The sequence below is a fragment of the Nylanderia fulva genome, unplaced genomic scaffold (genome assembly GCF_048542155.1).
Source record: "Nylanderia fulva isolate GAGA-0341 unplaced genomic scaffold, ASM4854215v1 Scaffold446, whole genome shotgun sequence".
In the NCBI taxonomy this organism is placed as follows: Eukaryota; Metazoa; Arthropoda; class Insecta; order Hymenoptera; family Formicidae; genus Nylanderia; species Nylanderia fulva.
The window spans coordinates 62,290-85,120 of NW_028190528.1; the positions used below are offsets into that span (position 1 = coordinate 62,290).

At 38.9% G+C, this 22,831-nt stretch overlaps 3 long non-coding RNA genes and 1 pseudogene across 5 annotated transcripts; all 4 read right to left on the reverse strand.

Moving 5' to 3' along the window:
• Positions 1-1,861: 1,861 nt before the first annotated feature.
• LOC146721605 (uncharacterized) lies at positions 1,862-16,529 on the reverse strand (annotated as a pseudogene).
• A 2,040-nt stretch (positions 16,530-18,569) lies between these two features.
• LOC146721606 (uncharacterized) lies at positions 18,570-20,629 on the reverse strand. 2 transcript variants are annotated; one of them, XR_014925597.1, is made up of 4 exons: positions 20,449-20,629; positions 20,028-20,312; positions 19,653-19,949; positions 18,570-19,525 (listed from the first exon to the last, which is right to left on the reverse strand). It is a non-coding gene; the product is annotated as an uncharacterized LOC146721606 (long non-coding RNA). The 2 variants fall into 2 exon arrangements; XR_014925596.1 differs by lacking the exon at positions 18,570-19,525 and having other exon boundaries at positions 19,641-19,949.
• A 308-nt stretch (positions 20,630-20,937) lies between these two features.
• Positions 20,938-21,493, reverse strand: LOC146721607 (uncharacterized). 2 transcript variants are annotated; one of them, XR_014925598.1, is made up of 3 exons: positions 21,278-21,493; positions 21,075-21,213; positions 20,938-20,979 (listed from the first exon to the last, which is right to left on the reverse strand). It is a non-coding gene; the product is annotated as an uncharacterized LOC146721607 (long non-coding RNA). The 2 variants fall into 2 exon arrangements; XR_014925599.1 differs by having other exon boundaries at positions 20,939-20,979; positions 21,089-21,213.
• A 638-nt stretch (positions 21,494-22,131) lies between these two features.
• On the reverse strand, positions 22,132-22,507 carry LOC146721608 (uncharacterized). Its single transcript, XR_014925600.1, has 2 exons — positions 22,301-22,507; positions 22,132-22,226 (listed from the first exon to the last, which is right to left on the reverse strand). It is a non-coding gene; the product is annotated as an uncharacterized LOC146721608 (long non-coding RNA).
• Between the last annotated feature and the right edge of the window lie 324 nt (positions 22,508-22,831).

Genomic DNA, 22,831 nt, shown 5'->3' on the forward strand with positions numbered 1-22,831 from the left:
TCGCGAGGACGAAACAGACAATTAGGTAAGTTCTAATTTTCAATAAATAATTTTAATCTGTTTGTGTGCATGCGTATCGCTTTTCTTTCTTTCTTTACTGTATAATTCACGCTTGAATTTTTCTCTATTATTGTGTACGGTCCTACCCATAATGCGTCTAATTTCTTGGATCGTCTGCGTCGAAGTGTCTCATCGTATGCGAGTACCTTGTCGCCTATTTTAAATTTGGTTTCTTCCGCGGATTTATCAAAGTATTCTTTTGATTTTATTTTTTCTTCTTTAATATTTTCTTTCGCAAGTTGGTTCGATGCACGTATTTTTCCTTTAGTTCTTGTAGATAGTCATCGTAGCTATACGTCAGTTTAGGCGGTTTCGTTAGTGCTGTCGGTAGTTCGACTTGTCGTCCGTATATTAATTCAAAGGGGGTATATCCCGTAGCTGTATGAGGAGTGGTATTATATGTGAACATTGCGTATGGCACCCATTTATCCCAGTCGGTTTGGTCAGCCTTTATATATTCTCGCAAATATTCGGCTAATGTGTGGGTGCGATCTTTCTAATGCTCCATTACTCTCGGGATGATACGCGGTTGTTTGTATCTTTTTTATTCTTAATAATTTGCATATATTTTTAAATACTTCGCTTATAAAATTTGTGTTTTGGTCTGTTAAAATTTTCTCGGGAATGCCGTGTTCAAAAATTATTTTCGTAACAAATTCTTTTGCGACGGTATTTGCTTTTTGATTTGCGATCGGTATCGCTTTATTGAGTTTTGTCAGGCTATCCTGGAATGTTAACAAGTATGTTGTGTGCCTCGGGAGAGACACTTAAGGGTCGCGCCAAATTGGGATGGGAATCCGGGGCGTCAGGACTTGTCGGGTGTTTGTAGAGAAATGCACTACACTTTTTGTATTAAAATTCTTTATTCAACTTCAACCACTTGGTCTTTATTTTATTTCACTATCAATACACTGAAGCTTTACGAGTGTGCGGCACTGACTTTATATTACTCCGCGTATCGCGCACAACTGCGAGTCGATGCTAAGTGCGCGCGCGGTTAGCGAGATCGTGGTTAGAGCGATTATTTGTGTCTGCGACTGAGCGAGCTGTCGCGTCTCTACTCTCTTTTTATATCGTTGTTTTTTGGAGTTTTCCCGATCGGAAGGGGTGCCTGGCAACAGGTTTCCCCGGTCGAGAATCTAGGTGCAAGCGAAGCAGATTCAAAGTCCTTCTGCTTTGCTTGCACGTTGACCAATTTCTGTTCCGCGTATATCTCGCATTGTATGCGTTTTTAACGCGGTCATTATCTGTCGTAATTCTGATTTCGCGTATACCTCGCATCGTATGCGCTTTTTAACGCGGTCATTATCTGTCGTAATTCTGATTCCGCGTATACCTCGCATCGTATGCGTTTTTTAACGCGGTCAGTGTCTGTCGTAATTGCGGATGCAATACGAGTACCCATTTCTTAATATTAGTTAACTTTTAATAGTTATATCTATTGTATATCTTTGGGGGATATAACAAGTATTTGTTTCCGTTAGTGGTAACTGTTAAAGGTCCGAGAATATCTAATGCACATTTTTCAAATGGTTTATTCGGAGTATCTGTGATCACGAGGGGTTTTATTCGGCGCGATAACTTATTTTTTTTTGGCAGGATTTGCCTTTTCTTCTTTGTCTTCTTCTAATCTGAAGATTGTATTTCTTTTCTCCCCGTTGATATCTCGGGTCACTTGTTGGCTTAGCGCGTCGGTATTCGCGTTTGCTCGTCTGGTCTTGTGTATAATTTCATAATCATATTCCTCGAGTTTCAATCTCCAGCGGATTAATCTAGCTCCGAGATCAGTTACATTGAACAATCATATCAAAGGTTTATGATCGGTAATTATTTTAAACTTTGTGCCGTAAATGTATGGTCGAAAATGTTTAACAGCCCATACAATTGCCAATAGTTCCTTTTCCGTAGTATTATAATTTTGTTCCGCGCAAGATAATACTCGGCTGGCGTATGCGATAGGTCTATCCTTGCCTACTGTTCCTTGTGATAGTACGGCTCCGATTGCATAGTCTGAGGCATCGGTAGTCACGTTGAATTCTTTATTGAAGTCCGGATACTTTAGCACTGGCGCTGTCATTAATTTTTCCTTTAATTTTTCAAACGCGATTTGTTGTTCATTTTTCCATTCAAACGTTTTCGTTTTCTTTGTTAATTTTGTTAACGGGTTTGCGATTTGCGAAAAATTTTCTATAATGCGATAAATTTTCGATAATAACCTGCTAGTCCGATAAACGACTGTACGTCTTTTATTTTCCGCGGTGTCGGGAAATTTTTTACCGCCTCTAACTTCGACGGATCTGGCAGTATACCGTTTTCGGAAATAATATGTCCAAGGTATATCACTTCTTTTCGTAAAAATTTGCATTTGTCAGGCTGTAGTTTGAGACTGTGTTTCCGTAGGCGTTGTAATACTTCCGCGAGTCTTCTGTTGTGATTCTTTAAACTGGATCCGTATATAACAATGTCGTCGAAATAAACGAAACATCGGAGCCCTTGTATCCCGGTTAGCACCGAGTTCATGAGTCGTTGGAAAGTCGCAGGCGCGTTTTTAAGTCCAAACGGCATTTTATTAAACTCGTAGTGTCCGTAGGGAGTCGAGAAGGCTGTCTTATTTTTGTCGCGCTCGGCCATCGGTATCTGGTGATATCCAGATGCGAGGTCGAGCGTCGTAAAATACTTTGCGTTTCCCAGCTGATCCAAAATATCGGTAATATTTGGCAGTGGAAATGAATCACCTATAGTTAATTCATTTAACTTCCGGAAATCGACTACTACTCTTAATCGCGGTTTGCCTGTTGCGTCAACCTTTTTTGGCACTACTAATAACGGTGCATTCCACTGGTTAATGCTTGTACTAATAGTTCCGTCTTTTAGCATTTCTTGTACTTGCTTGTTCACTTCTAATTTATGTTTCTCGGGAAGGCGATACGGTCTCACATTGACGGATGAGGTATCGGCGCGCGTGCTTATCTCGTGTTTTAGTGTTGTTGTGCATGACAGTGGTTCTCCGCTTAAATAAAACACGTCGCTATATTCTTCGCATATTTTCTATATCGCTTTCCTTTTTTCTTTATTTAAATGTTCTGTGCGTAATAATTGTCAGATTCGTTCGTCACGCGTTAGTAGATTCGGAGTCTTGTCTGCAGGGCCGGATTAACGTAATGGCCAACTCGGTTTTCGCCGGGGGCCTCAAGTTTGTTGAAATATTTTCCAAAAAAAAAGAAAAAAAAACCATTTAACAGCAAATTAGCAAATGAAAACTTTTTTTAATTTGTGAAAATTCTCGTAGCGTTCGGTACTTGACGCTCAGTGATGCCGACAGCGTCGAGCCGTCGAGCCGCCGAGCGCCGCCGAGTCGCCAAGCGCCGCTGAGTCGCCGAGCGTCGAGCCGCTGAGCGCCGAGCCGCTGAGCACCGAACTACGATTTTCATTTCTTGTATGCGCCCCCACCACGCGCTCCGGCAGCAGGCAGCTAGCGTAGCGTCCCTAATCCGAAATCACTGATAGCTGATAGCGGCGGCAGCGGCGCGCGGCGCTTCGACTCTATTCGACAAGTCGGCAATAGACTCTATTCGTCCGCTACTACTTCTTGCGCTCGCTAGAGAAATGTAACTCTAGATCAAGGAACAGCTTTGTTTATTTTCTAAGAGATAATTTAGTTTTTTAGCGCTCAGGGTTAATGAAACTTTTAAGTTTTGATTGAGAATAAAGTAATTTATTTCAAACGCTTGTAATAAGAAATACTAAAAAAAGAGAAGCCAGGAAATTAATTAGTGTCTTTTTTGTTGCTTTGTGTCTTTCTATTTCCTTGTCTTTTGCTATTTTTTACGGCACATTTATAGCAAAATGAAACGAAATTTTGAAAGTGGAGCTCATAAAAGAAAAAAGTTAAAAAAGAAGAATTATTCATTAAAAATCTGAAAAATATAAATTCGTATTTTCAAACAACAAATACTAGCACTGAAAATAGTACAGATGTCACTACTCTGTCTGTTAATTTAGATCCCTCTGTGTCTAATTCTTCTTTCATTTTACCTGTCGATCAAAATAATAATACTGAAACTGTCATTTCTTATTCTGACAATGACAACGGATCTAAAAAACAGAGTACAGATCCACCATTAGAACCACGTTTAGGAAATCGGTCCATCTACATCTAATACTCTCAACTATATTGAATCAAATTATACTGATGATCGGATAAATGATAATGAACAAAGTGCTATTTCTCATATTTCTGATAGTCAATTAGATAAACCAAGTTCAGATTCATCTTTATGGGAGCTTTTTCGAGGAAGTCGAAACGCATTACAGGAATACTGGATTAAAAATGGATTTACAAAATGCCAAAATTTCGATATACATGCGGATTATAAAACGTCAGTTCGAAACTATAAAAGTATTGAAAGAAACAAAAAATCAATTAACCCAGAAAATTACAAAATTCCTATTTTTACCGGGAACTTCAAAATGGAGAAAAGGTTAAACGCGAGTGGGTTTTATATTTGCCGTCTCAAGGCAAAATTTTTGCTTTCCTTGTAAATTGTTCAATGAGTCGGATACTTCATTTACAACTGGCTTTAATGATTGGAAACATGGATTAAAATCCATTTCAGATCATGAAAATAGCTTTGAGCATAGAAAAAATTTATATACTTATATTAGGCGCACAAAAGTAGTCGGAAGAATAGATACTGAACTACAACTTCAATTTAACGAAGAACGTAATTACTGGATCGAAGTATTTCGAAGAATAGTTGCTGAAATAAAATTTCTAGCATCTAAAGGTTTGCCTTTTAGAGGTAGCAATGAAATTTTCGGTTCTAACAAAAATGGTAATTACTTAGGAATGTTAGAACTAATAAGCAAATTTGATCTTATTAATACAGCCCATCCGTTTTTGCGCGAACATATAAAAAAGTTTGGAAATAATGGACGAGGAAAAACTTTTTTTCTTTCCTCAACAATATGTGAAGAATTAATCAAGATTATGGGGAAAAAAGTATTTATGGGAATTATAGCCGAGATACGACAAGCGAAATATTATTCTATTTCAATAGATTCAACGCCTGATGTAAGTCATGTAGATCAGTTGACTTTCATTATCCGATATTGTAAAAACGGTAAATCAGTTGAACGATTCTTAAAGTTTATACTGATTTATGGGCACGACGCAGAGAATCTGTGTGAAGTTGTTATCAAGTTTCTAAATGAAAATGATATATCCATTTCAAATTGCCGAGGCCAGTCGTATGATAATGCCGCAAATATGGCTGGACGATATAATGGATTGCAGGCCAAAATTCATGACATTAATTCTTTAGCATTTTTTATTCCCTGTAGTGCACATTCTCTAAATCTTGTTGGCGTTTAGGCCGCAGAATCAACAGAAGAGATTTGTAAATATTTTGATTTCGTTAAAAACCTATAATATATACTTTCTTTTCTGCGTCAACGCACCGATGGGCTGTATTAATAAGAGCATTGTAACGGTTTACCTTTCCCGACGCCGCGGATCGGCTCGCCGGTTCCAGGATTCGGGAGGAAGGGGGAGATTCAGACTCGCTTATTCCTTATTAACAATGCTTTGGTTTATTCAAAAAGAAACAAATAAACAAAATGTTTGTTGGCATAAAGCCTAAATAGAGAAACTTATTGACTACTCGGTATAAACAATGTTTGTTGGCATAAAGCCTTAAATAGAGAAACTTATTGACTACTCGGTATAAACAAAATGTTTGTTGGCATAAAGCCTTAAATAGAGAAACTTATTGACTACCCGGTATAAACAAAATGCGGAGGCGTGTAGCCTGTAGCGGTGTCCGGAAAAAATTTACAAATTACCCGGTATAACTTAGAGATATGGTGTACGGAGGCGTATAGCTTATAGCAGGAAGAAACCGGAAACCGGGAAACCCGGCGTAATGACGAGAAACCCGTCACCCGGTGTATAGCAGGAAGAGACCGGAAACCGGGAAACCCGGCGTAACAACGAGAAACCCGTTGCCCGGCGTGTAGCAGGAAGAGACCGGAAACCGGGAAACCCGGCGTAACAACGAGAAACCCGTTGCCCGGCGTGTAGCAGGAAGAGACCGGAAACCGGGAAACCCGGCGTAACAACGAGAAACCCGTTGCCCGGCGTGTAGCAGGAAGAGACCGGAAACCGGGAAACCCGGCGTAATGACGAGAAACGCGTCACCCGGTGTATAGCAGGAAGAGACCGGAAACCGGGAAACCCGGCGTAACAACGAGAAACCCGTTGCCCGGCGTGTAGCAGGAAGAGACCGGAAACCGAGAAACCCGTTGCCCGATACTAAAGGTAGGAGGCCAGAAACCGGGAAACCCGGCGTAACAACGAGAAGCCCGTTGCCTGGCTAGGAGGTCCGGAACAGGACTGGTATCGGCTCATCCGTCGAGCCGGCTTATATACCCTGCCGGTGGTTCCCCCACTCTGCATCGAGGCTGTGGTGGGGGTAACGCCGGCGTCGTAGTGGGGCGCCTCTGGGGGTTGTAGTGGGGCGCCCCTGGAGTAGGGTGACCCGTGTATCGCTTATGTTTTTGCGTTTAGGGGCGCCTTAGGCGCCATAGCCTCAAGTGGCGGGCGGGTGATCGGCCCGCAAGGCGTTAGTAACGGCCACGCCGTTACAGCATTAGCTACTTTAGGTCCAAGACAAAAAGTAGTTAAAAATTTGTGTGATACGCGCTGGTCAGCTCGTGCTAATGCTGTTTTCGCATTAAATAATGGATATAAATCTATCAAAACAGCTTTAGAAACACTCATTACTGCTGAAAATGAATCCAAAGAAACTAAAACCCGAGCTACTAGTTTGAAGAAAAATATGAAAAGATTGGAAACGGTTTTTCTAACTATTTTTTGGAACGATGTATTAATGAGACTTAATAAAACGAATAAGATGTTACAGAAAACAACGTTGACCTTGTCTGTTGCTGTCAAAATGTTGAAATCTTTGACGTTACATATTAGCGAAAAGAGAAATAAATTTGATTGGTACGAAAAGCGGGGGATGCCGGAGCGTTGGCCGAACTCCGACGGGTTAGCGCCCTCATTTGAGAGGAATTAAAATTGTCGATAATTATCGACAATTTTAATTCCGCTATTATAAAAAGTAATATATATATGTCAAAAAGCCATTTTAGTGTGTTCAATCGTCACTGCGGAAGCTATAAAAAAAAGGGTCAGGCTATAAAACTAGGGTCGACCACCACACACGGTGCAACCCTCGGAATTCTAACACGGAAAAATGCAAATAGTTCAATCTCTTAAAAATCTTTGTGTCTCAAGAAATAACTTCGTAAATCCGTACAACAAAGTAGTCATTTAAACAATAATCAATTGAGAACACTCTCGATTTACCGACGTTACCGACAATATACCGACATACGTTCTTTTACCAACATTACCGACGATATACCGACATACGTTCTTTTACCGACGTTATCGACAATATACCGACATACGTTCTTATACCTACATTTACCAACCATATACCGACGAACGTTCTTTTACCAACGGGTTATCGACACCTTACTGGCACCTTACCAGTGTTTTACTGAGCAATTACCGACGGTTTTGCCGACGACTACTAACTTCTCGATAACTGCCGGGTTCACCAAAGATCTACGAGCGAATGACGCATTATCAATTCGATTACGCAACAAGCACAAATGTGCCCACTCACCCTTAGAGGCATAACCCCTCCTCCAGAAGTTAATCTCTTTGTACCGTTTGAACCCTTATCCTATTGCCAAGTTGGTGTCGGGTACATCCATTTTGAGACTAAGGCAGCCCTCTGCACTTCATGCTATTCCACCTTACCTAGAGTCTCGAAATTACTTTGGACAAGGATTCGGAAGCATACTCTAATCATAGGCGGAACACCTATCGGAATAAATTGCGTAGTTTGCAACTTCCGACTTACCCTCACGCGAATCGGTGATTTGTGCGAGCTTTGTCAGTTTACGTACGAAGATTACTTACGCAACCCCAACGACGTTTCGCATAGAGCAATCGACGAAGCTATCTTTATTACAGTAGAGTCACAGGTAGGTCCCACGCAATAATCCGATCACCTCAGTTCCAGCGCGAATAACCTCAGATCGCGGGTATCCCCGGGGAGAATCGCATAGATTCGCGTACCCGTAATAGCGATCGTGTCTCGTGGAAAAAGCCGAGCTCTGCATTCAAATTCTCGCAGCCGCGACCCCACGAGACGTAACAACACTTTGTGTCTCAAAACAAGAATTCTCTCTTATGACGCGCAAAAATCGATCCAATGATTTGTCATTTATTTGACTATCTAAAGGTAATACATTTTCCTTTACTGAATCAAAAGGAGCAATCCAATTATCAAAAAATTCTTTTTGCTTTGCCATATCGCATTTTGTTAGTTCTGTATTATTTGAGTAACTAACTACGATGCAATCATCTTGTTCTGCATTCAAAGCAGTTGCTTCCATTGATGAAATATTTGATTCGATACATTTCTTTTTTTTGGCAATATTTTTATCTTCTACATTACACTGTGGAAGACTCGTTTGTTTTCTTTTTTTAGCTACTTCTTGTTAAGCTTCTATTATATAGCTTGGATTTCTAATTGGCATATGTCGATTATGTCGACTGTCCAAGATTTCCGGAAGCATGCAATTGTAATAGAAACGTGTTAAAAAGGGCAGCATTTGATTACTCCAAAATACAGTGTCCCTATTAACACGTACTATTTTCAAGCTTTTTGGCGTCCACACAGCGAAAATACAATAATCTCGCTACGTTATATTTAACTGGCCTTGAATTTGATAGAAAAATCGGTAATTTTGATTCATTTTATGATTTTTCTTATCAAAGATGCCTTTCAAATAGGGCAATATTTTTATGGCCTTTTCTGCTGTTAAATGCTCAGCTGATAAAGGACATTTTATTTCTACCAGACCATCTTCATCTATGAGTCCGTCTGGAGAAGCACCCAAACACGGATTTTTAATATCAATAAATAATCCGCAAATTTTTATCTCCTTTTTTAATGTTACGGCCAATTCTTTTCTCGCAATTTTTCCATTTCGCGACCATATTTTATAGCCGCAGTATCAATAGAGGGAGGAAATAAAATGTTTTCTACGGTTGCGGCGCAAGACGTCGGTCTCATGCGACATACAATTCCAAATAATTTTGTAGAAGTTGTTCAAAAACCTGGGGTAGAAGATCAGGTTTTTGTGATTGCGGACCGTAATGACAATCTGTTCCTGGCTTTCTTTTACATTTTTGTCGTCCATCAATTTTCCGAGATTCTCTAATTCTTGCAACTTTAATTTGTCGTCGCTTTTCCAGAATCTCGACAGTAGGACGAACATTTTTATCCATGCTTTTATGCATTTCCGTAAGACCTTGTTTCGAATTATATTGCAAAACTGCCCCCGCAACTTTAGCATTGTAAGAGCCTCGGTTACTAAAATTAATGCGCTTACCAGCAATTTCTTTGCAGATTATCGAATTGAACGACTCTACAGGATTGTTGGTGTATTTGTACAATAAACCGTCGGAATAAGCGCTTAAATATATGATAGCCTTCTCTACTCTTTGGTAAAGATCGTGTAATTTGAGAAACGGTACATAATTTTTCTTCGCTTCATCAAGGTCACATATACGACCGCGTTCCTTACATCGTTTATGTTCACCAAATATATGACTAGGAATGTTTAATATATTTTTTTGTAATTCTCTAGCTTTATCATAGTGAGGTTGCTCTTGTTTATTTCGTAAATCAATTGCTTCTATCACTTCTGTTCGTATATTCATAATGTTGTTCTTTACAACATTTCGTAGCTGGACAAAACCGCGCTTTCTATGCATTTTTGGCTGAGTTGTCCCTGCTACCGCCTGCAGCTTTTTGCATAGATTGCGAAGCAAATGATTGGTGCATTCTATTTTTTTCACGGTCACCATTTGTTCCCGATATGGTCTGCTATCAATGATGGCCTGATAGACGCTGTTATCGCCATCGGCAATAACTGTTCTAAAAATTAATCCATGCATTTCCAGGCTACTTTTAAAGCCTTCTGCAATGGCGTCGCTCTCCATACTTGTGGAGCTTGCGTTACGATCGAAATTTCTATAGTATTTATGGTTTTTTGGTTCGATTCCGTTTCGTTCCGCTACATCGCATATCGTGCAATATTTATTGCGGATACCGATAAAAAGAACTTTTTTCGTGTGGTAACCAATTAAAATGCCAACACCGGAAAGAGAATCGTAGGCGTGGCCGTACAATCTTTTACTCCTACTACCATCTATTTCTATCATCAGCTATTACAGTTATGTACGGAATATCGTTTATAACATCGTTCCTTTCGAGAGCCAGTTGCTTTTCAGTTTGGCCAGCCATTTTTATATTTTCCATGGTTGTTTTCTCAAACTCGTCTACTAACATATCTCAATTTTGAATATAACTTTTATCGGACATACATTGAATATTCATAGCTGCACACAGCTCTTCCAATTGGGCATAGCCAATTCCCACTGTAATAGTTCCTATTGCAGCAGCCATATCAATGCTTAATATTTTCGGATCTTTGGGTTCTAACCAGAATTCGGCTTCAGTATTGCACATTTGGCATTTGAAAGTAAAATGCGTCTTAAACTTTTCGGTTTTAGTTTTTATGGGTTTCCAATCTTTAAATTGGCTCTCTATTCCTTTCATATGATTATTGAATAATCTCTGAAGTTCTTTCCATACATGAGAAAAGTCGACAATGCGACGGCCTTTAGGCAAGCTTTCCTGGATACCATTTATATCCAGAGGCCCAGTCTCGATAACAAAATAATCATCTTCGCAAAGTTCGATATCTTCATTACAAATATCTGTTTCAGAAATTGACTCCAGGCATTGCACTTTTTGAGTACTAACTTTAGAATCTATTATATCGAAATCCAATTCCACCGATTTTTGAAAATCGATGGATTCATTGCTAGTATTCTTATATGTGCTATTTCTAGAGTCATTTTTCTCTTGGCCTTCGGTTTTAGTTTTTATGAGTTTCCAATCTTTAAATTGGCACTCTATTTCTTTCATATAATTATTGAATGAACTTTGAAGTTCATTCCACATATGAGAAAAGTCGACAATGCGATGCCCTTGAGGCATGCTTTCCTGGATATTATTTATATCCAGAGGGCTATTCTCGAACAAAATGATTGTTATCTTCGCAAAGTTCGACATTTTTACTACACGTACCTGTATTTGAATTTGACTCCAGGCATTGCATCGCAGGTACTAACGATTGGATACTAACTTTTGAATCCATTGTATCAGATAGCAATTCCGCCGATTTCTGATTATCGATGGATTCATTGTTAGTATCCTTAAATGTGCTATACCTGGAGTCATTTTCCTCTTGTCTCTCTTTCTTCAGCATCCGTCGCCTGCAAAAAAAATAATGTTAAAATATTGTTAAAAAAATTAAATGTATCAGTTATTATATAATTATCAAAAGATTTTGGAAAAATAAATGCAGTCTCTTGTTTATAAATCTATATCTTATTCGAACTATATTATATTATACAATAAAGTTTCAATATAAATGTTTTATTTTTATACTAAGCAGAGGATATATAAACCGTATCTGATGTAAAATATCTTTTTTTAATAACCAGAACGCACATGCAATTCGTTCTGGGAGAAGATATTTTTAAAGCAACTAACAGACAAATAAATCGTCTCTGATATAAAATATCTTCTTTTAATAACCAGAACGCACATGCAATTCGTTCTGGGAGAAGATATTTTTAAAGTAACTAACAGACGAATAAATCGTCTCTGATATAAAATATCTTTTTTTAATAACCAGAACGCACATGCAATTCGTTCTGGGAGAAGATATTTTTAAAGCAACTAACAGACGAATAAATCGTCTCTGATATAAAATATCTTTTTTTAATAACCAGAACGCACATGCAATTCGTTCTGAGAGAAGATATTTTTAAAGCAACTAACAGACGAATAAATCGTCTCTGATATAAAATATCTTAACCAGAACGCACATGCAATTCGTTCTGGAAGAAGATATTTTTAAAGCAACTAACAGACGAATAAATCGTCTCTGATATAAAATATCTTTTTTTAATAACCAGAACGCACATGCAATTTGTTCTGGGAGAAGATATTTTTAAAGCAACTAACAGACAAATAAATCGTCTCTGATATAAAATATCTTTTTTTAATAACCAGAACGCACATGCAAATCGTTCTGGGAGAAGATATTTTTCTTTTTTTTGTTACTACTGCAACTTTATAACTATTAGTATTACTATTGTACTATTGTAACTACTACTTATTATTACTATAATATTTCTACTACTAACAACTATTTAAAATAAGCAAGAGACTGCTTTATATTTCATAAATTGTTACTTTAGATGTTGCGGATGAGAGAGAGAGAGAGAGAGAGAGAAAGAAAAAGAGAGAGAGTGTGTATGTGTGTGAGTGCATGTGTTACGTCCCGTTCGCAGTCGCGGCGTGCTATTCGCGAGTGTATGATTCGCGTTACACGTACTCGAACTATTGCGCAAGACAACGTCGTATTACGGAAATTTTTCCGGGGATACATACGACGAAGGGTTTTCCGACAAAGGTTGCACGATGCGGAGGGAGGGGGGAGAACGTATTACCCTTAAGGTAGCAATTACGACGTGGAGCCTATCTGTAATTCCACAGTTATGATTGTGGTCCCGTCTTCTATCCTCGCCGGAACGCTATCTGGGTTGCGCGAGTAGTCCCCGTATATAGACTCGCAAAGTTCGCATAGGTCACCCGCTCGTGAAAGGGTGAGGCGGTTGCTACAAGTTCCGCAAACTATCCCAACTAGTAATCCACCTATGGTTAGGCTATTTTTCCGGATCCGTGTCCAGAACAATTTAGAAGTTCGAGGTAACGTGGCGAAGCATGAAAGACAAAGAGCGGCTTTAGTTTCACAATGAATGTACCCGATACCGACTTGACAGTAATACGGAGGCTCGAGGGGTATTGGGAGATTAACTCCTGAAAGAGGGGTTACACCTCTAAAGGGGATTGGGCACATCTATACCTGCCACGTTAGTTATATGCTCGTAGATGGTTGATGAGACCGGACGTTGTCGGGAAGTCGATAAATGTCGATAAAGTGAGTCGATGTGGCGTCGATACAACGTCGGCAGATGTCGGTAACGAACGTCGGTAGAAACCGTAGGTAAGTGGTCGGTAATCGTTGGTAATGAACGTCGGTAAGATGTCGGTAAAAGAACGTACGTCGGTATATTGTCGGTAACGTCGGTAAAAGAACGTATGTCGGTATAATGTCGGTAATGTCGGTAAAAGAACGTGTGTCGGTATATTGTCGGTAAATCAAGAGTGTTCCCAATTGATTATTGTTTAAGTGACTATTTTGTTGTACGGATTTTACGAAGTTATTTCTTGAGCCACGAAGATTTTGAAGAGATTGAATTATTTGCGTTTTTCCGTGTTAGAAGTTCGAGAGTTGCACCGCGTGTAATGGGCGACCCTAGTTTTATAGCCTGACCCCTTTTTTTATAGCTTCCGCAGTGACGATGGAAAAGAGGAAAAATGCGTCGGAGATTTTTCTAGAATATTCTCTTCCACGTGGTAGAAGCGTCTCTGAATTTGCTAACACGCGCGATTCCTTAGGTTAACATGAATTTCACTTACCTTTAGTAGCACTTTCTTGATCGTGTCGGCTCGTACTTGGAGGTAGTGCGTGCGGCGAGGGTCGTTCACTGGGATGTTTGGCGGCGGCAGGCGTCGTGGTTGGAACGTTATTGGTATGCACTTCCACTGTAGGAGTTCGTCGTTGTTATTATTTTTAATGTTGAAAATGTCCTCGTATTCAGGATCGGCCTGATACTCCACTCCGAAGAATTGAGAATATTCCTCGGTCGCTGATTCACGATAGAGTCGGTTTAGTTTTCGTAATTGATTCTTCCTTCCCGCGCGTCGCGTCTTAGGCATATTGAATTTGATGCATCCTCTGAACGATTACTCAAATAAGGAGGGTTGATATGCGGCGGACCTCACTATCAATTCCTTATTTTGGCAAATTCTGAGAATGTTAATTCTAACTGTGATGAGCGGTGGTCCGCTCCAAACACAGTTTGAATTATTCTGAATTCAAACGCCGTATGACAAATTTAAACGCTATCGTATTTTATCACGGGAGTGGAAGTTTTGAAGAATACTGAACACTAGTTTTCACACATGAATACACTGATTTATTCGTATAGTAGTACAAAATTCTAGACTAAAACTTAGAATTAGAATTTAGATTTAGACTTAGAATTTAGAGTTAGAATATTATACCTAGAGTTAGAATTTTAGAGTTAGAGTTAGGACTTAGAATTTGGACTTAGAATTTAGAAGTGCGACTATACTGTTCGGTGTCGCGCAGAGAACTGCCGAAATTCGGGACTGCTCTGAGGTCCTTCGTATCGGCGGCTCGGGCCTGCGGCGGCCTGGAGAGGGGGAACTCTCCGGAGTAGGGGCTCTCACCGTGGTGGGAGACCCTTAGGCGCTACGAAGCGCCACGCTTAATTTCTAGGCGGAGTTAAGCGTCATGGCCGGCTTTGGCGCGCTTTTCAAATGATGTTTGATAGTTTTAGGATTTATTCCTTATAGATAGAAAAAAATTTACATACCCGGACATAGTAATGAAGCCGGACGTGACACATGTACGCATGCAGTGTGGAAAAGTGATATTTTTCAATATCAAATTCGGCGCGTCAATTTGCGCTAATCGCAAGGCACAAATCGCGCTGCGCGCGTTTCGCGCGCCAAACGCCTTCGGCTGTCGCCAGCCCGTTTACGCGGGCTGGCCAAACAAAAACAGAAAAGGGAAAACAGTTTTGTCCTCCGACACTCTAGAGGATTCCACATCATTACATTGCAAAATTACAAGTTTGGTAATTTTACATTGGAATCTTCTCGAAGGTCGGCAGGATAAAGCTGTTTTCCCGCGCGTCCTATTCTCACTCGCTTTGTCGCAGCTCGCACGCACAGACCGAGAGTTTCTTTGTTACGTTTTTCACAAAGTTCCGTGGTATCGCACTTCTCGCGAATACTTTATTCCTTGTCGATTGCACTTTTTGCAATCCGTGTATTCTTTTTATCACGCCACCTGCCCGACTCTCATTTCTAGTAGATAGTGAAAAATACAGTGCCGTTCTCATTAACCTTGTCTCCCTTCTTTTTTTGGTGTCGTTGTGCTGTGCTCCTTAGGTAATATCAATATTCACTCGCACACCGGTTCGCACTCCGCGTTGCCGCGAATTCGCACATTTTTTGGTCCTTCGAGCCGGATCTTGTAACGTCCAGACAAATTTCAAAATTTCAATCTTTTTCAAAAATTAATTCTTTAACATATTAGTCATGACAATCGCTAACCTACATGAAAGACCGGTATTAACAAATATTTAGTCTCATAAGTTAAAAACATAATTTCTGCCCGCCCCTCACCCCCCCTCATTGCCCCTGAGTTAGAACGCCCATAGTATACCTACTATTAGAAATTCGTTCCTGATGCAAGTTACCTATCAATTTACATATAACTACGAAATGTAAATGTAAATTGATAAATTTTACCAACATATCATTATTATGAAACTCTAACTATAAAAAAAACAATAGAAGTTACAATTAAGCTTTTCTACCATTTACATGCAAATATGAATATAAATTAAAGCAAATAAGATTATTTTAATCTATAACAAAATTTACGAAGTAATGCATTTTATTTTAAATTGCAAAAAGAATCGACATATTCTAAAGAATAATACCTAAAATATATAGATATCGTTCGTAAAGTAGTAATTAGGTATGAAACCCGCTTTATTATGTGAACTTGGCTTTACCCTCAAGAAACATCTAAAAGATTCTAGAAGGTTCTAGAAAGACGGTTGAGAACCGTTACATTCCAGAAGCATGATGCAAAGCATGATGCAACGCTGAAACACGTTGCAACCTGCAAGGCCCGTTGCAAGCCGCGTAGCGGTGAGTCACCAAAGAAGCACCGCTATCGCTACCAAGAAGAAGATAAGTTGGAGCGCATAGCCAACAAAGGCATACCGCTATCGCTACCAAGAATAGGATAAGGAAAGTCGGAGCGCCCGGCGATGAGTCATCAAAGAAACGCCGCTATCGCTACTAAGAAGCCATCTCTCCGGGACTTAACCGTCGCAATCTTTACCAGGAACAGATTGTCTCCGGTACTTCCCCGGCATACCTCTCTTGCCATTGGCTAAGCCGCATCGCCCGATGGGAGGAGCGAGCCACATTTTACGGTATATAAACCCTGCACCCGGCACGGAACGGCAGTGTGATCCGCCGAAAGTTGTTCCAGTCAATCAGTTCTAATCCAGCAATCAACCAGCTATTACTACGGAGTTCCTGAAGACAACGAGACATAGCCGCCATTTTGGTGAGGCATAGCCACCATTTCGGACCGAGGTACCGAGGCTCCTCAGATCTTCAGACTCAGAGGGAAGAACACAGTAGCGAAGTGTACCATAGCAAGGCACATTAGACATTGTCTAACCTTGTGAGTATTTAAGCCAGTTCACATATCCCTAAATAGTAAAGCGCGACGGGCACTCATTATATTTAATCATTATATTTAATTATCCAATATTAACTCAATCTTACATTACATTTCAAACTCTGAATTTTGAACATAGACATAAGCCATATATTACTCTGCGCTTCCGATATTATTTCAATCTACGATTTGCATCTGCACACGTCTGCGTTATAATCGTCGATTTATTCAATATTCTATCCAATACTATTCAATACTATTTAATCAATTTCGCATACTTATTTGATTTATTATAATAAATATACTTATGTATTTTATTGTATTACTGCTTACTTATATATGTATGTAACCCTGTATCCTACCACATATTAGCGAATTGAATGCCGCTAATTCTTCTGTACACATTAGAAACTATATCCTGTCAGAAGGTACATTCGCAAGTCATCTCTGAGGTACACGTTTAGTAAAGTGAACGTCGCATTAGCCTATTAAGACAAGGACCAGAGAACCCGGCCTAGCCGGATGAACACCTATCTCTCTATCGCTTTTACGCTTTTATTACCTTGCATTTTCCAATAGTTGCGAATAATTTACAAAACCGAATGACAGAGGTCTTGATAATTACTGAGAATCATTACTTCAATATTTAAGACCTAAATCTTTGACGCATGAAAGTGCAAGTATTAATATTCTTGATATAGATATTAATACACGTACTAAGATTCCTTTCCTATTCCACATTATTATCAATTCTCTTTCAGTATCGTTTAATTACAGTTATAATTGACACAACGCTTAATTAATTAACAGGTGAAGGGCATTCTCGTACAGATTAACCTTTCATCTCGTCTCTAACTCTTTAACACGTAAATCACGACTTAAACGTGAGTCACACTCAATTACCTTTGATTATTTAACTATCTCAGTTCTATAAAACATATTATTCATATAAATTTATTTAACCATTAGATGGTCTCTCCCTTCCGAAGGAAGAATCAAATTGATCGTGACGAGCAACGTCTCCATAGACTACGCGAACGTAGAACAAGAAGACCCTTGAATCTTAACATCCAAATTTATCCAACGCGAATAATCGTACGATCCCCTTCTCCAGACGTATACTCGCCAATTAACAATATCCCCCCTTACATTGATTATTCTCATCCGCAATTTCCGGAGCCTTTGTGGCGTTACTGCAGCATTAACTATAGCATTTTTCCATCTACACTTACACCACATATACACTTACACCTTATACGTTTTTACATCTTCGTTACTATGTTACAGACCATTTGTTTATTAAACAAATACATCTTTTATTGCTTTCACCTTTTTATTGTAATTTCTCATTGATAACACGTATTAATAAAAGCTCTTAAAAAAGTTATCGTTTGTGGACAAATATTACTACATTTTGGTGACCCCGACGTGATCAGTGATCAACACAGGAATATTCTCTTGAGCGGGAAATTCAATTTCTGAATTTTTGAAAAATTTCTATACGTGGTCAAGAATCTTCGGACTTGGATTTCCGGATCGTTTCTTTTCGTCATCGGAATATCAATCGAGATGCCTTTGGATAGATCTCCTCCTAGAACTGAGACAACTAACTCTACTGTTCCGTCTACTTCAACTGCTTTGACATCTTCGAAAGAGAACATTTTAAATCAGGTGGGATCGGAAATTTTTAATTCACCCTCTGGAAATATGCAACAGCAATCTGGTGAGTCCATTCAGATCCATTCTAATGAATTTCGTCTGGTAAAACTTCCCACATTCTGGCACAAGCAACCTAAATTGTGGTTTGCTCAAGTCGAAAGCGAATTTTTGGTATTTCGTATACGTTCCGAAGAAATAAAATATAGTACTGTTATCCGTCATCTCGATGAAAAGGCATTAATTGTCGTTTCGGGAATTGTTGAAAATCCACCCGAAAATGATAAATATAACGCTTTAAAATCGGCGCTCATTAATCGCTTCACGGATTCAGAAGAAAAACGCTTACGTCAATTATTAGCCGGAATTGAATTGAATGATAAAAAACCAACGGAGCTTTTACGAGAGATACGCCAATTATCCGGTGGATCTTTAGCGGATAATATTTTACATTCACTTTGGCTTCAACGTTTGCCATACAAAGTTCAAGCGACTTTAGCTGTTGTTGAGGACGTACCCTTAATCAAGCTAGCTGAACTCGCTGATAAAATAGTCGAACGTGATACCGGGTATCAAATAACCGAAGTAAATACTTCTTTAAAATCAAAGCAATCGGATCTTGCCGATTTAGAAAAAAGAATTGCTGCGCTGGAAGTTTTTCGTCGTCGCGGTAGATCTTTTAGTCGATCTCGAAGTAAAACAAGATTAAGATCTAATTCAAAAGATAAAAAGTCGGATTCTAAGGAACAAATTTGTTTTTATCACAAGAAATTTGGAGATAAAGCAAAGAAATGTACAATTCCTTGTACTAAGTCAAAAACTCTTTGTCTCACTGATTCAACGGAAAACTAGAGATACCGTTGAAGATAGAGGCAACTCGCAACGGTTTACCTTGTCATCGCCTCGTTATTTTTGACAAGTCGTCTAATTTACAATTTCTTGTTGACACTGGTGCTGACATTTCTTTGCTTCCCAAGAAAATATTATACAAACCGTTATCAACCAATTTAAAACTTTTTGCTGCTAACGGAACACACATTGATACTTATGGATCTAAAACTCTTTCCGTGGATCTTGGTCTCAGGAGAATTTTCCGTTGGAAATTTTGCGTGGCGGACATACAACGTCCCATTTTAGGCGCAGATTTCCTCGGACATTTTAATCTCCTTGTAGATGTTAAAAACAAACGTCTAATTGATTCCTTAACAGGTCTTAAAAACTGTGGAAAGATACAAGAAGTTTTGCAATTATCAATTTGTACCACATCTCCAGATTCTTCTTTTCACAAGATTTTAGCAGAATTTCAAGGACTTACTCATTTTGCCCCTCTTCATCGGTAAACTCACATGGAATTGAACATCGGATTGTTACGGAAGGTCCTCCGAAATTTGCAATTCCCAGAAGACTTTCTCCGGAGAAACTGAAGTATGCTAAAGAAGAATTTAAATTCATGATGGACCAAGGTATTTGTAGACCATCATGCAGTACGTGGGCAGCACCTTTACATATGGTTCCAAAAAAGGAAAATGTATGGAGACTTTGTGGAGATTATCGTGCGTTAAATTCGGTCACTGTCCCTGATCGATATCCATTGCCTCACATACAGGATTTCACTGCGGAGCTCTACGGTAAGAATATCTTTTCTAAGATTGATATGGTTAAAGCGTACTATCAAGTACCCGTTGCAAAGGAAGATATTCCTAAGACCGCTGTAACTACACCTTTTGGACTTTTCGAATTTTTGGTTATGCCTTTTGGTCTTCGTAACGCAGCTCAAACTTTTCAGAGGTTTATGAATATATTGTTAAATGATTTAGATTTTGCATTTTGCTATCTTGATGATATTCTCATAGCTTCTAGAGATGAGTCAGAACACATAGCTCATTTGCGGATTGTTTTTGATCGTCTACAGAAAGCTGGATTGTCACTTAATGTTTCCAAATGTCTTTTTGGTCAAAAAGAAATTACTTTTCTCGGATATCTTGTCTCTAATCAAGGAATCAAACCTACAGAACAAAAAGTCAAATCAATTATCGACTATCCCAAACCTAAGACAATACATGATTTAAGAAGATTTATTGGTATTATTAATTATTATCGTCGTTGCCTTAAAAATGCAGCTGAACATCAAGCATTACTTACAAACTTTTTGAAGGACAGTCGCAAGAGAGATAGGAGAACTATTCCTTGGTCTATGGAGACAGAAGCAGCTTTTCAGAATTGCAAAGAAGAACTTCTCCGTGTGACTACTCTCTCTCATCCTGCTCCTCAAGTTCCTTTGATTCTTACTTGTGATGCTTCTGATTTCGCTGTAGGAGCATTACTTGAACAATCAATTGAAAATGTCAATAAACCAATTGCATTCTTTTCTAAAAAACTTGATAAAACTCAAAAGAACTACAGTACTTACGATAGAGAACTTTTAAGCATTTATTTAGCAATTAAATATTTCAGATATTTGCTTGAGGGACGACAACTCATTATTAGGACAGATCACAAACCTTTAATTTATGCTTTTCTTCAGAAACCTGACAAAGCTTCACCTAGACAAATTAGGCAACTGGATCTTATTGCTCAATTCTCTACTAATATTGTCCACATTTCAGGCAAGTTAAATTCTGTAGCTGATGCTTATCAAGAATTGAATCAGTTTCAATGCCAATCATTGTCTCTCTGGAAGAATTAGCAGAATTTCAAAAGGATGATGAAGAACTTCAAGATCTCCTTTCTTTGAACTCTTCACTTCAATTAAGGAAACTTATGCTTACTGGTTCATCTGTACCTATATATTGTGACTGTTCCTCTGAGTTAATTCGTCCATATGTTCCTAAACCTCTTCGTAAGAGAATTTTTGATGTAGTTCATGGCCTCGCACATCCCAGCGGTAGAACTACAGCTAAACAACTTCTACAGAAATTTATTTGGCCGTCATTGAATAAAGACGTTAAAGAGTGGTCTCGCTCTTGCCTACCTTGTCAACGTTCCAAAATTTCAAGACATACAAAAAATGTCCCTGTTAAAATTGCGGTTCCTGATCAGCGTTTTCAACATGTTCATTTGGATTTAATAGGCCCTCTTCCTTCTTGTCAAGATTTCCGTTATTGCTTAACAATAATAGATCGATTCTCGAGGTGGCCTGAAGCTATTCCACTTAAAGAAATAACTGCTGAAACAGTTTCGACAGCTTTCTATTTTCATTGGGTGGCTAGATATGGATCTCCTATAAACTATTACTACAGATCAAGGCCCACAATTTGAAGCATCTCTCTTTAAAGCATTAACTAATTTGATTGGATGTGATCGCAAGAGAACTTCTGCTTATCATCCAGCTTCAAACGGAATTCTGGAGAGATGGCATAGGACTGTTAAGACTGCAATTATGTGTCATCAGACGAAGAATTGGTTGGAATCTTTACCTACTGTTCTTCTTGGTCTTCGTTCGTGTTTTTAAAGAAGATTTGAAAACTTCACCTGCTGAATTACTCTATGGAACTACTCTTCGGATTCCTGGTGAATTCTTTATTGAGGAAGATTTTCCAGCAGATCCTGAAATATTTTTAGAGAAACATAGAATACATATGAGGAATATTAGATCTTCTCCTACCCATCATCACTCCAAAAAATCACCTTTTGTACACAAAAATCTTTACGATTGTACTCATGTTTGGCTTCGTGAAGATGATGTTAAGAAATCTCTTCAAGCACCTTATTCTGGTCCTTTCTTGTTAACAAACGAATTTCTGATTTTTTGTTTACTATTGACATTTCAGGAAAATTGGTCAACGTCTCAACGGAACGTCTGAAACCAGCCTTTTTTCCCAAGGAAGATTCTTCTGTTCTTCATTCATCCTCTTCGAGTACTTCGTCTACATCTACATCTACAACCACATCTGTTGTACCATCAGTTGTACCTGCAGTTCCTACAACCACATCAGTCATGGATGATCATAGTACTTCTTCTACTGCTTCTTTCGGAAAACCACTACGAACTTACCCAGCTAAGAAGAAAGTCCATTTCGCAACGTAGTCGTCGCTTGGGGGGGAGTACTGTGGCGTTACTGCAGCATTAACTATAGCATTTTTACATCTACACTTACACCACATATACACTTACACCTTATACGTTTTTACACCTTCGTTACTATGTTACAGACCATTTGTTTATTAAACAAATACATCTTTTATTGCTTTCACTTTTTATTGTAATTTCTCATTGATAACACGTTTTAATAAAGCTCTTAAAAAAGTTATCGTTTGTGGACAAATATTACTACACCTTCACCGTTAAAATCAAACACGTTAATAACGAACCCTAATCATCAATTCTTACCCGATCCTGAATATTATATCCCGGATCAAAACCAACCAATTACATCGCCAGAGTACGATCCCATTTTACAATTTAACAACGAACAAACCTTTCACATTCTCAACGAGGACACTGCCAGTCTCACTCACGACGTCAATAACGTCATCCCTGAGGAAGCGCAAGATAACTTCACTTCTTTCATAACTTACCTCAACC